Consider the following 13,887-nt stretch of genomic DNA (forward strand, 5'->3'; position numbering starts at 1 on the left):
AATTAATAACTTTTCCATTTACAAATTTTAACACTATTTGCATTTTACATTACAATCATTTTAATAAATTTTCACAAAACATAAACAATATAAAAAACAATGTCATTTACTAGGCCATTTACTCTGCGAGACATATAAATACATTAATAAATGTACCATACATACTGTCCCCAACACCCTGCGGAGCCCAATAGTGAGTCACCCTGTCGAACCACTGCAGGGTTAGCGGCGGGGGTAGCCGAGTTGGTGTGCGTTGGAATACCTTGGACACGCAGCTAGGATGGCCCGTCTTTGCCAAATCGTGTGAAAATTCAGCCTTATGCTCCTTCCACCCATGAGAGCCCGCAGGCCAGCCAGTCGGCTGGTGGAAACACTGATGCAATCCTGATTGCTTTTCATAGTACGCGCACAACGTAACACTCCCTCCTCCCCGACTTCTGATCCCTTTCCTGGCCCCACCGGACCCAATAACTTTAGGAATCAGGTTATATTGTCCAAGGCGTAGACTTTTATTCATAGCAAATCAGGTGACTCACCACAAACCATTACAAGAGTAAAGTATTCTATTTAGATAAATATCATTAATTCACAGCATCAAACTCTAGCGACATTAACATGTCAAAGGCAGAAAGTCAATTAGGCATGACATTACATTTGAACTTCCGCTTGGCCTTACACTAGAATTAAAACTTGGCCAACTCGGCCAACCCACTCAGCTGCGCACATTGTGCCAGCAGGCCCCAGCGTGCTACGGCAAACAGTTGTATATTACGAGCGAAAAGCATTGTACTTGGATATATCATTATTCACAGCTTCAGATTTTTGCGACACCCACATATCAGATTTGGCCGACTCGGCCGACCCACTCAGCTGCGCACATTGTGCCGGGAGGCCCCAACGTGCTACAGCCAACAGTTCATTACTTGAAATCCAGGGCACCGCAAAGCTTGAATTTGCCCGACTCAGTCCGCTGTGCACATTGTGCCGGCAGGCCCCAACGCGCTGCAAACAGTTCATTACTTGAAATCCAGGGCACTGCATAGCGCACCGGCCCTCCGGGGTACCTGAACACAGGCAGCATCCCCAAAATATCACTCAGTCCATAAGTTGCGGGTTAGGGCAGTAGAGTCCAGGACCACCGGCAGGTCAGTCCCCTCCCTGCCTACCCTTTGCAAACTTCCATCCTACCCCCTCCTGGGGTCCATCCAGTCGCTGATCCTCTATTGCCGTGCATGCCCCTTTGCTGTTATCTGTCAGCGCTCCGCCTTGCTCTTCTGCCGGGTGGGTGGGTGGTTTCAGACGCTCCTGCGGCTTCCCAGGGATCCAAGGAGACAAAGAGGACGAGATCCCTGGGACCACGCCTTAAATAACTTCGTGATTAGTTTCAGTTTCCTTTACGTGTAGGAGACGCCCCCTCAATGATTTCATTTCTTCTACCAGCCCCCCGGAAGAGGAGGCTCGGCTCCGTTGCGCGACTAAGGGCGCCCCTCCCCTTGGCGTGGGGGGCGCCTACTCATTACCATAAGTAAAGTTGGGTCAGGGGGCTAAGAAGAAGGAGACACCGGACAATGGCCGTAGTGTAACTTTGCTATAGAATGATTGTGCTCATCAAAATTTTAAAATGTGAACCAGAGGCAGCGATTGCAAGGAGCGGGGTCGCAGGCTCGGGAGATCTGTGAGCGGCAGCGCCCAGAAACCCATCTTACCGCTAAGGTAGGCTGGTGCGGGGTGGAAGGAATGGGAACCGGGCAGCGATCCCAACCTATGAGGCACACCTTTCAGTTGATCCTATAGATTTAGAGAATCACAAAGCACAATTCAATTTTTTTACCAGCTTGTGCTCAGCCTGTTATGTTATTCGACAGTGAAACCCTGCGAATCAAACACAATCGCACAATGAAATAATTATACTACTGCACAGATTGAATGATGCCAAAGATCACCGGCGGTTAAGGGAATTAAGGCGGGAACGGGGATACACCTCAACCCCGCCCCCTGCATGCACAAAATTAACAAAAGGCACAAATTAATTGAATGATGGTTTAATTAAATGATGCCCAGGAGAAATCTAGGTGCTGTTCTATCTAGCAAGGACTCAGGAGAAGAAAAGGTTTATTAGAGTAACCTGTAGCCGTTCATCCTATAGATAGTTATAGTTAGGACCTATTTTCCATAGGAAATTCGCAACATTCTATTCCCAATAACTTTGGCGCCAGTTGCGAATCTTCGCAAAATTTTAAAAACTTGTGGGGCGCTCCGGTCTGCTCCCATCTTGAACGTTTCAGGGTGATTCGGCAAGCGGGGGTCGAGAAAAAAGGGGGGTCCCAAAACGTGTTTTCCCCATGCAATTTTCCATAGGAAACTTTGGACACGGCTACAGCCCGAACTGCTCAACGGAATTACACCAAATTTGGCAAAGAGGTAGTTCTTGGTTCAGAAAGAACCCTTTTTTTAAATGGTGTAAATCCGTTCAGTAGTTGCTGAGAAAATCAAAAGTAAAACACATATATATGTATGGCTGCGCAGGATCCGCGCACCCTCCCGATCACAAGCTGTATGCTAATTGGCTGTCAACACTCCAAACCAGTAAGTGTTGGCAGCCATCTTGTGCCTCGGTAGAACAGAGGCACAAGAAATCAGTCAAACAAGTGCGCAAAACGCAAAAAGGGGGCAGGGTAGAAACTCCCTGAACCCCTAGGCCTGCTTAGGGGGTCACGCAAGGACCCCCAGGGCCCCAAAAAATGTTGTTGTTTTTTTTTTAAATCGTCAAAATCCGCACAGGGTGCACGGATCCTGCTGAGAAAACAAAAAAATGAAGCGCGGACTCATGCGCTTCGTTAATAATTAGCCCCCGGGGGTGCCAAGTCCTGAGGGCAATGCTTGATTTGTGATTGGGGGCCCAAAGTGGCCCCCCAGCCACGGGGACGCCACCCCCGGGGCTTATCAACAATATGTGCGGGGGGCTCACAGCCCCCACTAGACCACCACCCCCTGGGGTTTTAAAAATACATGCATGGGGGGCTCAAAGGCCCCCCAAGCCCCAGGGACCACCCCCCCTTTAAGAAAATATTTGAGGGGGGGGTCAGGGCCACCCCCGCAGCCACCACCCCCAGGGCTTTCATTTTTAACGTGGGGGGGCATCCAAGTCCCCGAAGCCCTGGGGACCACCACCCCCGGGGCTTTAATTAAAAAATGTATGCATAGGCAACAGACATTGATCCTAGTACGGCCCGCCCGCAGCACACATCATCGCTGGCTGTGCACATGCTGAATGCTTTTGATGTGGCTATCGAAGTGCACTAGACCTGATGGACCCTTTATGATACAATCTGTTTGTGTATTATTTCAGATCTACTGCCTGTATCTTAGTATACCACAAGTTATGGTTGTTTTACTATAGAATCTTTTCTGTATTATTTCACATCTAGTGTCCCTACCTTACAGCAGCACAAACTATTGACCCTTTTATTATTGAATCTCTGTGTGTGATCCAATGATTACTGTTGTAGTTGATGCTAGTAGCAACCATTCCCTGAGGGCTGGTTTACACTCACCCCACACGCATTCAGCACAGACGTCACTGGATATGTAAGCCTGGTAATAAAAAGGAGTCGAGTGCACGTCCCGTACCCACTCCTACTATCTATCTATGTACGTGTGTTCATTATGTATGCATGATACTGCCCCTGGGCCGTACCACATTACATTGTGCTGTGGACAGCGTATGCAACCATGTTACCTCTGGCAGTGGGGAAAAGTTCTGTTATGTAGCTTTTAGATGCATGGCAATCACAGGTGGAAGGCTGTTTCACAGAGCATGAATATTGATGAAGATGATGGTTGCACGTTGGGTGTACTGTGTACATAGCAAAAAGTTTACGAAAAAGCTCTGTAAGCAGAAGAGGAGTCTCTCATCAAGCGCTGTAGAGTGAATGGCGAAAATGTGTGGGGTCCTCCAACTGTTACAATGGGAAATGTTATGAACCAATCAAATGCTTTTCTTTAAGGTCACATGGCAATCGCGCAGGGAGCGGGCAAGGAGGCCGCACCCGACACGATTTTGATAAAATATTACCATAATATAAGTTTATTACAGTTAGAAATATATAAATATTTAAAATATTTTAGATTATCGCTTGTTCTCATATACACTTTAAACTTATTTAGATATAGTTTTGAGACGAAACAAAATGAGGGAATTGCGTTCCCGGCGCGACACCATACATCTATGATGTAACACAGGGCCTGCCAGTGTGCACTCCTCGCATACGCAACACGCAGCGGGCATGACCCCTTACGTAGATGACGTAACGCATGTATTGGTACAGCGCAGCCCTCACATACCAAACTAGAGCTGGCGCGACCATATACACATATGATGTTAGGCGGGACATGGTGCTACGAAGTCGTCGGATACGAAATGTGCATCCTTAACGAGTTTTGCAATATCGCGGATACAATTCGCGTGGTGATGGAGCTTGGTACACTACCGGTACGGGAGTCTAGTTTTCTAAAAAAAAAGATATAAATATAATTATATATATGTATATATATATATATATATATATATATTCAGTGAAAAAACCATAGGTTTCACACATGTTATAGTTAGCTGGACATTTCACTCATAAAAAACCAATGAAATTTTCCCGTTATAGTTAGTTCAGCTAACTATAACTCGCGCGCCCGCAATGCACTGCTGATCACGTCACATATTACATCACTCATGACATGGTCAGTGACATCACTCATGACATCTCAAATGACATCACTGATGACATCACTGATGACATCATCCAGTGAATGTGTGTTTTTCTGAAAATTAAATATGTTTTATATATGTATATCTCAAGGTCGATGGAAGAATAAATGGGTATATAAGTGTCTAAATGGATGATTTGTTTTTGAAAAATTGATTGTGTAACTGACTGATTAAGTGTATCTTAGTGAATACATGGCTTAGTGAGTAATGTTTAAATATGTAAATATCTGTATCAGTCTCTCACTTTGTGTATAAGTGGCTGCATGGGTTGGTGAGTAGCTACATGAGTGTCTATATAGGTTATTAGTTGGTTTTTTGAGTATCAGTGTCTATATGGTTCGGTGGGGGGTATTACGTAGTGCATAGGTGCATGAATGAGTGACTCACTGTTTGTATGTGTTGAAGACAGCATATGTGCAGGACTGTATGGGTGGAAGAGTGTGTGTATGGGTGTGTTAGTGAGTGAATGGCTGTCTCAATAGTGTCTTTATGAGTAACTACATATGTTTTAAACTAGTATATGTGACTATTGGTGTATATAAGTGAGTATATGTGAGAGTGAGAGATTGAAAGAGTTCCTGTATGAATAAGTATGTGTTTCTATAAGTGTTTGTTTAAAAGACTAAGTATGTGTAAGTTTCTGTAGAAGTAAGTGTGGTGGTGTGTGTATAACTGTATATGCAAGTAAATGTATGTTTCTTTCTTTTTTTCATGAGTGACTATGTGTGTCAGTAACTCTGTGGATGAGTGGCATTGTGTTACAGGATGTATTGGTGTATGAGTACATATGATGTGTGAGTACACAAATGAGTGACTGTACAGGACTGTTGGTGAATGAGTGGATGTGTATGTGGTTCTTAGAATTATTGAAGAGGTTGTTGTAATTGGTATTGGTATGTCCATTTTTTTGAAAATTTCAGTCTCTATTTTTGAATGTGTGTATCAAAGGTTATATTAGGGTGAGAGGTGGTCTGCCACTCTATCACAAGGATGATGTCATCAGTGATGTCATCAGTGATGTCATTTGAGATGTCATCAGTGATGTCATGAGTGATGTCACTGACCATGTCATGAGTGATGTAATATGTGACGTGATCAGCAGTGCATTGCGGGCGCGCGAGTTATAGTTAGCTGAACTAACTATAACGGGAAAATTTCATTGGTTTTTTACGAGTGAAATGTCCAGCTAACTATAACATGTGTGAAACCTATGGTTTTTTCACTGAATTTGCAAGGTTTTTTAAATGCTAATTCCTAACTATAACATGTGTGAAACCTATGGTTTTTTCAGTGAATTTGCAAGGTTTTTTTAATGCTAATCCCTAACTATAACATGTGTGAAACCTCTGGTTTTTTCAGTGAATTTGCAATGTTTTTTAAATGCTAATTTCTAACTATAACATATGTGATTCCCATGGTTTTTTCAGTGAATTTGTATAGTTTTTTAAATGCTAATTCTTACCTATAACATATGTGATTCCCATATTTTTTTTTATTGATTTTGTATGATTTTTTTATTATAAATTCTTATCTTAAATGTGTTTTTTTTTTAAAAAAAACAAGTTTTTTAAAACTTTTTATTCTCTTAAAACACTATGTTTTTTTTAAAAAATATGCAATATATCAAGTTTTCTCTTTTTTTTTTTACCAAACAGGTAAGATATATTAGTATAACATAGAATTTTTTTTTTTTTTTTTTTATTAAGCGTACGGTTTACGCAATGTTTGTAATTTATCTACTCTGTTTGCGTATAGGTACGCAATTTGCGTAGCCACGCGTACTGTGCGTGGGATGCGTAGGCGTGTACGCTACACGCGCACGTTACGCGGAAGTGTTGTAGAGTGACTGTTTTGCGCATGCGCGCGAGCGCGTGTCTTTTTTACGCGCATGCGCACTTTTACCGTAAGCGCACCGTAAGCGCACCGTAAGCATAACGTAAGCGTAACGTACGCGCACGGTGGGTCATGTGATCATGTAACACAACTTTTGATTGGTTGAAACTACTTTCAGTTCTAGAACTCTCCTACACCACACCCATTCCCCTCATTTCTGCTTGTGATCCCTTAGGAGAAGGAGCTGACTTGTCTTTGTGATACGATGGCAGAACAGCACTCTTCTGCTGAGAGTGAGGCTAGCAGCACCACCATCAGGCAGAGAAGGAGGAAACAGAAGGGCTCTTTCATATGGGAGTATTTTACTTTTCCTGAGGGTGAGAAAAAAGTCAATGCTGCCTTGGTGACTTGCAAGCTGTACCAGTGTGTACTTTCGCGAGGTAATCCCAACAAGAAGTATTCCTTCGGGAATCACACTATGTTGAGACACCTTGAGGATGTACATCCCAGGAAACATGCTAGACATACTAGGGGCAACCCTTCAGTAAGTCAACCAAGCACATCCACAGCAGCTCAGCCGAGTCCTTCTTCGGAAGCTCAGCTGGTTGTTGGCTGCCCATTTCTCTATCAGCTCAGTGTCGGGTTGAAGGTTGCGGTAATAAAGATCCTTAACCCCCGTGGAACACATCCGACATCCACGTATTTTTGTAGTGCTGTTGCCTCCCACCATTTGTTTTGTTCTTGCTTGAGCAGCATCCATAGCTTATCCATACGCATATCCCATTGATACATTTGTGCTTGTGGTGCTAGACAGTTCGGCCAGTTCATTACACTCAGGCAACACCTTGTTTTCAAACATTCTGCTGGTAGCCTTGCTTCTCTTGCCATTTCTTTGCATTGCCATGTTTCTTTAATCATGAAACATTTTAGCGCTAATGTCGCAATCACGTTTTCAAGATGTCTTTGGAGGTAACCCAGTTTGTTAGCTCCAAGACTCCATCTGCCCCTCAGATATCCTCAAAACACGGTCTTGTATTCCGCATACATGCTTGTGCACTCACCCGATCCTTCTCTCCGGCATCCTCTTTATACAACTCCGATCTCCTGCACGCAGCTGTCGGTAGCACTCGCCTTCAAACGTGTGCAGGGTGGGCAAGGGTTACTTATTATTCAATCCCATGAAGTTTTTTCCTGAAGAACCTGAGCCGCTTGGTGATGCTTAGAGGTGGCGGGGTCCTGAACCCCTACAAATCCACGAATGCATCGTTTTCAAAGATTCCATAAAAACAACAACACTACGGCCCAAACTTCCTTCAGCGTGACAAATTTATTCGGCAATACCACTCAACGCATTTCAGAGCGTCCGCTTGTTGCTCACAAGAAATTGGCTTGCACAAACATTGTAATTTTAAAATGTATCATATGACACACCTCTGTGTAGATACTGACAACAGACTTCACCGTGTATCATAGGGGTGGGCGGAATTTGTGAAATTCCCTTTCTCAAACTATTGCGAAAATGTTTAAAATCTCCGCAAACACGCGGAAATATCGTGAAGACGCAGATTTTTTTTTTCGCCCGTTCGTGGTATTTTCTGCGTGGTCGTGGCTCACCAACTTACCCATGCGGTTGCACACAGGTGTGGCCATCTTGTTTTCACTTGTCTCGCGGTGCATGATCACGAGAAGAAAGACCTGATCGCACGATGAATGACGTGATCGCGCGACCAATGACGCTACTGCGGGCGCGAAATGTCGCGAGACAGCGCAAATGGCTACCAACAATCCAACATCTCGTGGAGAACGCGACCGGATTGGGAAAACTTGTCGGCGAACGCGGGGATTCAGGTAAGGCGATCGCGAGAATGTATTTTTTTACAGCGTGAGCAAGCAAAACATTTCGGGTAAGATGCGGATTGCGGAAATTTTGACATTTTCGCGCTCTCCGCGGAACACGAAAATATCAAATTATCGCAATTTCCACGAGTTGGCCATCAACAAGAAAAATGGCCCGCATCTCCTCAAAATTCTAGCCACGGTGGGCAGTAACTATACATCCTTTGCAAAAACAAACTCTATCCCATGCGGGTTGAGCACTACTTATTCATATGCTCTTATTCTGCCAAAGTGGGCAACCTTCTTCTTTTAGACTCATCTGCCCCCCGTTGATCCATCGGTACATTCAACATAATGCTTTTTATAGACTCCTTAAATACCATCACCCAGACGAGTTTCCAGTCTTGTAGTCAGATATTTTCGCTCATTTTACCTTCCGCTTGCATTTTGAAAACATACTCGAAATCTGTGAAGATACAAAAAATAAAATCAGATGTGTGAATACATAAGAACTATTAACAAAATAATACGTGCTACCCACTTATCATATACCAAAGAATAATGCAAATTAAAATCATTTGGTTGAAACCCAAAGTTTAGCAGCACAGCAATTTCTTATTTTCGTTATCGTGTTGGTGACATTAATTAACCTAAGTGTACTGATAACGCCTCATCACTGTTGTGTCCTTCGGCGTACAGAATATGATATTGTATAATCATTTTGGATTCCAACCGCCTTAATTCTTGTGCTCTGTCTCCTCCCCTCTCTCTTAGTATGATCTTGTCAAGCACACAAAAAGACAAAAGGTCGCTATTTTAATTATGTGAGGGCATATATATATATATCCCACTGTAATGGGAAATTTAAGTTAAAATATTTTAAAATAGTTTAATGTTTTAATTAATAATAGAATCTTTTTTCATTATATTTTATGCTATTGGTATAAACATATGTGTATGTTACCAGTGTAGCTTTTTTTGGCCTCCTTTTCGTAAGAATCAGGAGAACTGAAAGAAGAATTATTTTACCGTCATGAGTAATCACGGTTAAAAACATTTTCCCCAAATTAGGGCTCCATTAATCTACGTTTTTGTTTCTTCTTCCTCTTTTTTATTTATTCTTTTATGTTTTCCTCTTTTGTCTTTTATGTGTTTTTGACATGTGTGCAATGTAAATGTATAGTCTCACAATATTTTACCGCATTTGACCACTCTCTCTGCTGGACCAGAGATGAAGAGACTGCAAATATACCAGCATGGCTGGACCCTGAGATTAAACTACCTGTGACTGCTCAGGGTTCCACGCTTTCTTAAGGCCAGGATAGGGGGCAGAGCATTCACAGTCAAAACTGTAAAACTTTGGAATACTATGCCCCTCCACCTTCTCATGATGGAGCCAGAACAGGCCTTTAGTATTCCTTAACAATGTGAAGGAAAATGTGTTTTTATTTTTACAAAGTTTGAGGTTTGCAAGGGATTCTGGGTAACAGAACCCGGTGAGAGTCACACAAGTCACCCTGGCCTCGATTTCCCTAGGTGTCTATTTTTCAAAAATGCATAAGTTTGCTAGGTTTCCCTAGGTGCCAGCTGAACTAGGGTTTAATATTTAAACCTAGGCACATTGCAAAAAAGGGCCAGTTTTCACTGGAAAAATGTGATGTGTCCACCGTGCGTTTTGGGCCGTTTCCCTTCACGGGCACTAGACTTACTATACAAATGAGGTTTCATTTTTATCAGGAGACTTTGGGGAATGCAGGGTGGGTGGAAGTTTGTGGATCCACGCAGATTCCAGAACTTCTCATCACAGAACTGTGAGGAACATGTGTTTGCTTTTTACAAAGTTTGAGGTTTGCAAGGGATTCTGGGTAACAGAGCCTGGTGAGAGCCACATAAGTCCTCCCATCCTGGATTTTCTTGAGTGTCTAGTTTTCAAAAATGTATAGGTATGCTAGGTTTCCCTAGGTGCTGGCTGAGCTAAGGTTCAAAATCGACAGCTGGACACAGCAAAGGGTCAGTTTTCACAGGGAAAAATGCATTGTGTCCAAGTTGCATTTTGGGTTGTTTCCTGTTGCGGGCACTGGGCCTACTGACACAAGTGAGGTTCCATTTTTATCTGGAGACTTTGAGGAATGTGGGGTTTATGAAAATTTGTGAATCCACCCAGATTCCAGAACTTTCCATCACAGAAATGTGAGGAAAATGTTTTTTTTGTTGACAAGTTTGAGGTTTGCAAGGTATTCTGGTTAACAGAACCTGATGAGAGCCACATAAGTCACCCCATCCTGTATGCTACTGGGTGTCTAGTTTTCAAAAATGTATAGTATTGCTAGGTTTCCTTAGGTGCCGGCTAAGCTAGGGTTCAACATCCACAGCTTGGCACTTTGTAAAAAAAGGGTCAGTTTTTACTGGAAAAATGTGATGTGTCTACGTTGCGTTTTGGGCCGTTTCCTGTCGCAGGCACTAGGCCTACCCACACAAGTGAGGTACAATTTTTATTGCTAGACTTGGGGAAATAGTTAGTGCATGGAAGTTTGTGCCTCCTTGCACATTCCAAAACATTTGGTCACAGAAATGTGAGAAAAGGTTTTTTTTGACAAAGTTTGAGGTTTGCAAGGGATTCTGGGTCATAGAACCTGGTGAGAATCACACATGTTACCCTGTCCTGGACTTCCCTAGGTTTCTAGTTTTCAGAAATGCATAGGCTTGGTGGGTTTCTCTAGGTGCCGACTGTGCTAGGGTTCACAATCCATAGCTAGGCACATTACAAAAAAAAGGTCAGTTTTCAATTGAAAAATGTGATGTGTCTATGTTGCGTTTTGGGCCGTTTCCTGTCGCGGGCACTAGGCCTTCCCACACAAGTGAGGTGCCATTTTTATCTGGAGACTTAGTAGAACAAAGAATTGTAGAACAACTGTTATTACCTATTGACATTCTATGCATTTCAGAATTACTAATGTAAGACAATGTGTAAAAAAGAAGTCCCTTTGAAAAATGTCTTATAATTCACATGCTACTATGGTTACCCACAATTTGGGAGATGAGCAAATAACTACTGCTTCTAAACTCTAGATTTTGTTTCAATTTTGGAAATACATAGGTATCCTTGATACCTATGTTTCACTCTTTATATTTTACCAGATGAATTTCTTTATTTCAGGTACACTATGAAAATCCTGGGTACCTCGGGTTGTTGGTGAACTTAAAAGTACTATTTATCACCACAACCCGAAGGGTCCAGCAGACGTAATGATATATTCCTTTTTTTAAAATCTGCCATAGTTAGAATAAGTTACAGGTGAAAATGTTGGCACAAATTGCTGTTTTTTTCAACTCAATTTCAATATTGTTTTATTTCAACTGTTAGTTTCTACAGGAAAACCTTGAAAGATCTACACAAATGACCCCTTGCTAAATTCAGACTTTTGTTAAATTTTCTGAAATGTATAGTTTTCTGGTATCCATTATTGTTTTTACACCCTTTGCTACCAAAGCACAAAAAAATTAAAAAATAGACTATGTCCCAGTAAAATGCCAAAACTGTGTAGAAAATGTTAGTTTTCTGACAAATGTCTGCCTGTCCCTGAACTCTGGGAAGATGGTGATTTCAGCACCACAAACCCTTTGCTGATACCATTTGCAGGGAATTAACATACGCTTTCTTCTGCAGGACGTTTTCCCCATTTTTCCCATGTGGCTGTATTTTGGCTAATTTCTGGCTCCCCTCGGGAGGAATCCACAAACCCTGAGTACCTTTAAAATCCTCAGGATGTTGGACGAAAAGGATGCAAATTTGGCATGGATACTTTTTGTGGACAAAACGTTACCGGGGCCTAAGCTCGAACTACCCAAAAGAGACTAAAAAAGGCTTAGCACAGGAGGTAAAGGTCTAGCAGCGAAAGGGTTAATTGCTTTAGTGGACTGGTCCACTGATCTATACCTTCTAGTGGGGTGGGAGGGAGCACAATTTGAGTGACAGACCAATTGAAGAAGAGTGGTGATTGGGAGCTCCTACACATGTATGAATTTTTGCATAATATTTTTTGGAAAACATAATGCTGGCAAGACAGTGTAAGCGGTCTTCAGGCCAAACCAAAAATGACGAACACCCACACACTTGTTTTCATGTAGTTTCATGTTATGGAAGAACAATGTTTTCTCATGGCACGCGCAGCTGTGCTTTCCAGAATTAGAGCTGAAAAGGACAAAATAGTAGAGTAGAAGTTCCTGGGCTCACACAAAAACTGTGGGTATAAAAGCACTTTTTGTGTTGCGTGTCACCTGCAAAAATATACATCTATTGCAATTCTGCATGCAGGAATACATCTGAGTGCTCATGGGTATAGAGAAATTGCTTAGCTCTCCAAGAGTTCTCCTGACAAGCTATCTGAATTACTAAAAGGCAAAAATGAGTCCTTTCCACAGGTTTTGTGAATTGGCCATTCAGAGCAGATGAGATTCTATGATCGCCCCACAGCTTTATCTCATAGCTCATTTCCTCAGTACTTTGTATAAATGTTTCTGCTCATCTTTTCTCCCTGTGATACATTTCATGTTATCTTTGTAGGTTCCAGTCACATCAAGAAAGCATTAAACACTACCTGGCGACGTGAGAGCTACACATAGCACCTAAGAAATCAATGATGAATGCATAAATAGATGATCTGGTACAAACTTACCAGGGAGGTGAAGAGAACCCGGTTGCTGGCCCAGTGCCCCGTACTCTGTGTTCCTGGGTGCATGTTTATAACTTGTATGCAAAGATTCTGTGATTGTTTTAGCTCATGATGCTATGCTTATGATTTGACAAATGCTGCCTCATTTCCTTGCTAAATGAATAAACAATGCTCATCTGATAACAGACCTCCTTTTTCATCAAATGAGTACTCTTTTTTCAGAAAATGGGGGCAGTTTGTCTCACTGGACAGTACCTATCTGTTTCTGGTGTCAGGAATCCACCTGTGTCTTTTAAAGGTCCATCCAGGGAAGCACAAGTTCTCTGTACCCAGTCCTGCATCACTAACAAACACCAATTCAAGAATGTCCCTTTGTTTGATGAGGTCTACTGTTGAGACATAATATGACATTATTCACATGATGGTCTATTTTAAAATGGAGTTTGAACTTTTTAACTGTCGCATCCCTTGAGACTCCCTTTGTCAGTGACACCTTAAAAGCACTCGAGGAACATGTTCATAGTGATGAGAATCACCCTGTGCATAAATTAAGAGAGCAATGGATCCATCCAACTTCATTACCAAAGGTGCTTTCACCTGCTGCCTTTCCTGCTTACCTCTTCACTATGTTTTAGGATCAGGACAGTGAGTACAAGCAGGCAGTACTTTAAAAGCTGGCGACAGTCAGTAGGGGTGCGCAGTAGCCAATTAAGACTGGTGCTGGGCATGAGTGCGCAGTGTAAGCAGCCAGCCGGAGCAGTCAGAATTCAGTAGGACCTGGTA

General features: G+C 42.5%; 1 protein-coding gene across 4 annotated transcripts in view; it reads left to right on the forward strand.

Moving 5' to 3' along the window:
* Window positions 1-13,292, forward strand: part of LOC146839642 (uncharacterized) — a 766,602-nt gene extending 753,310 nt beyond the window's left edge. For all 4 annotated transcript variants that reach the window (XR_014981114.1, XR_014981115.1, XR_014981116.1 and 1 more), the window contains one exon: window positions 12,996-13,292. The gene's annotated coding sequence lies outside the window, so the exon portion shown is untranslated. The remainder of the gene's footprint in view (window positions 1-12,995) is intronic.
* Window positions 13,293-13,887: the final 595 nt, after the last annotated feature.

Source organism: Triturus cristatus, chromosome 4_1, assembly GCF_964204655.1.
Source record: "Triturus cristatus chromosome 4_1, aTriCri1.1, whole genome shotgun sequence".
In the NCBI taxonomy this organism is placed as follows: domain Eukaryota; kingdom Metazoa; phylum Chordata; class Amphibia; order Caudata; family Salamandridae; genus Triturus; species Triturus cristatus.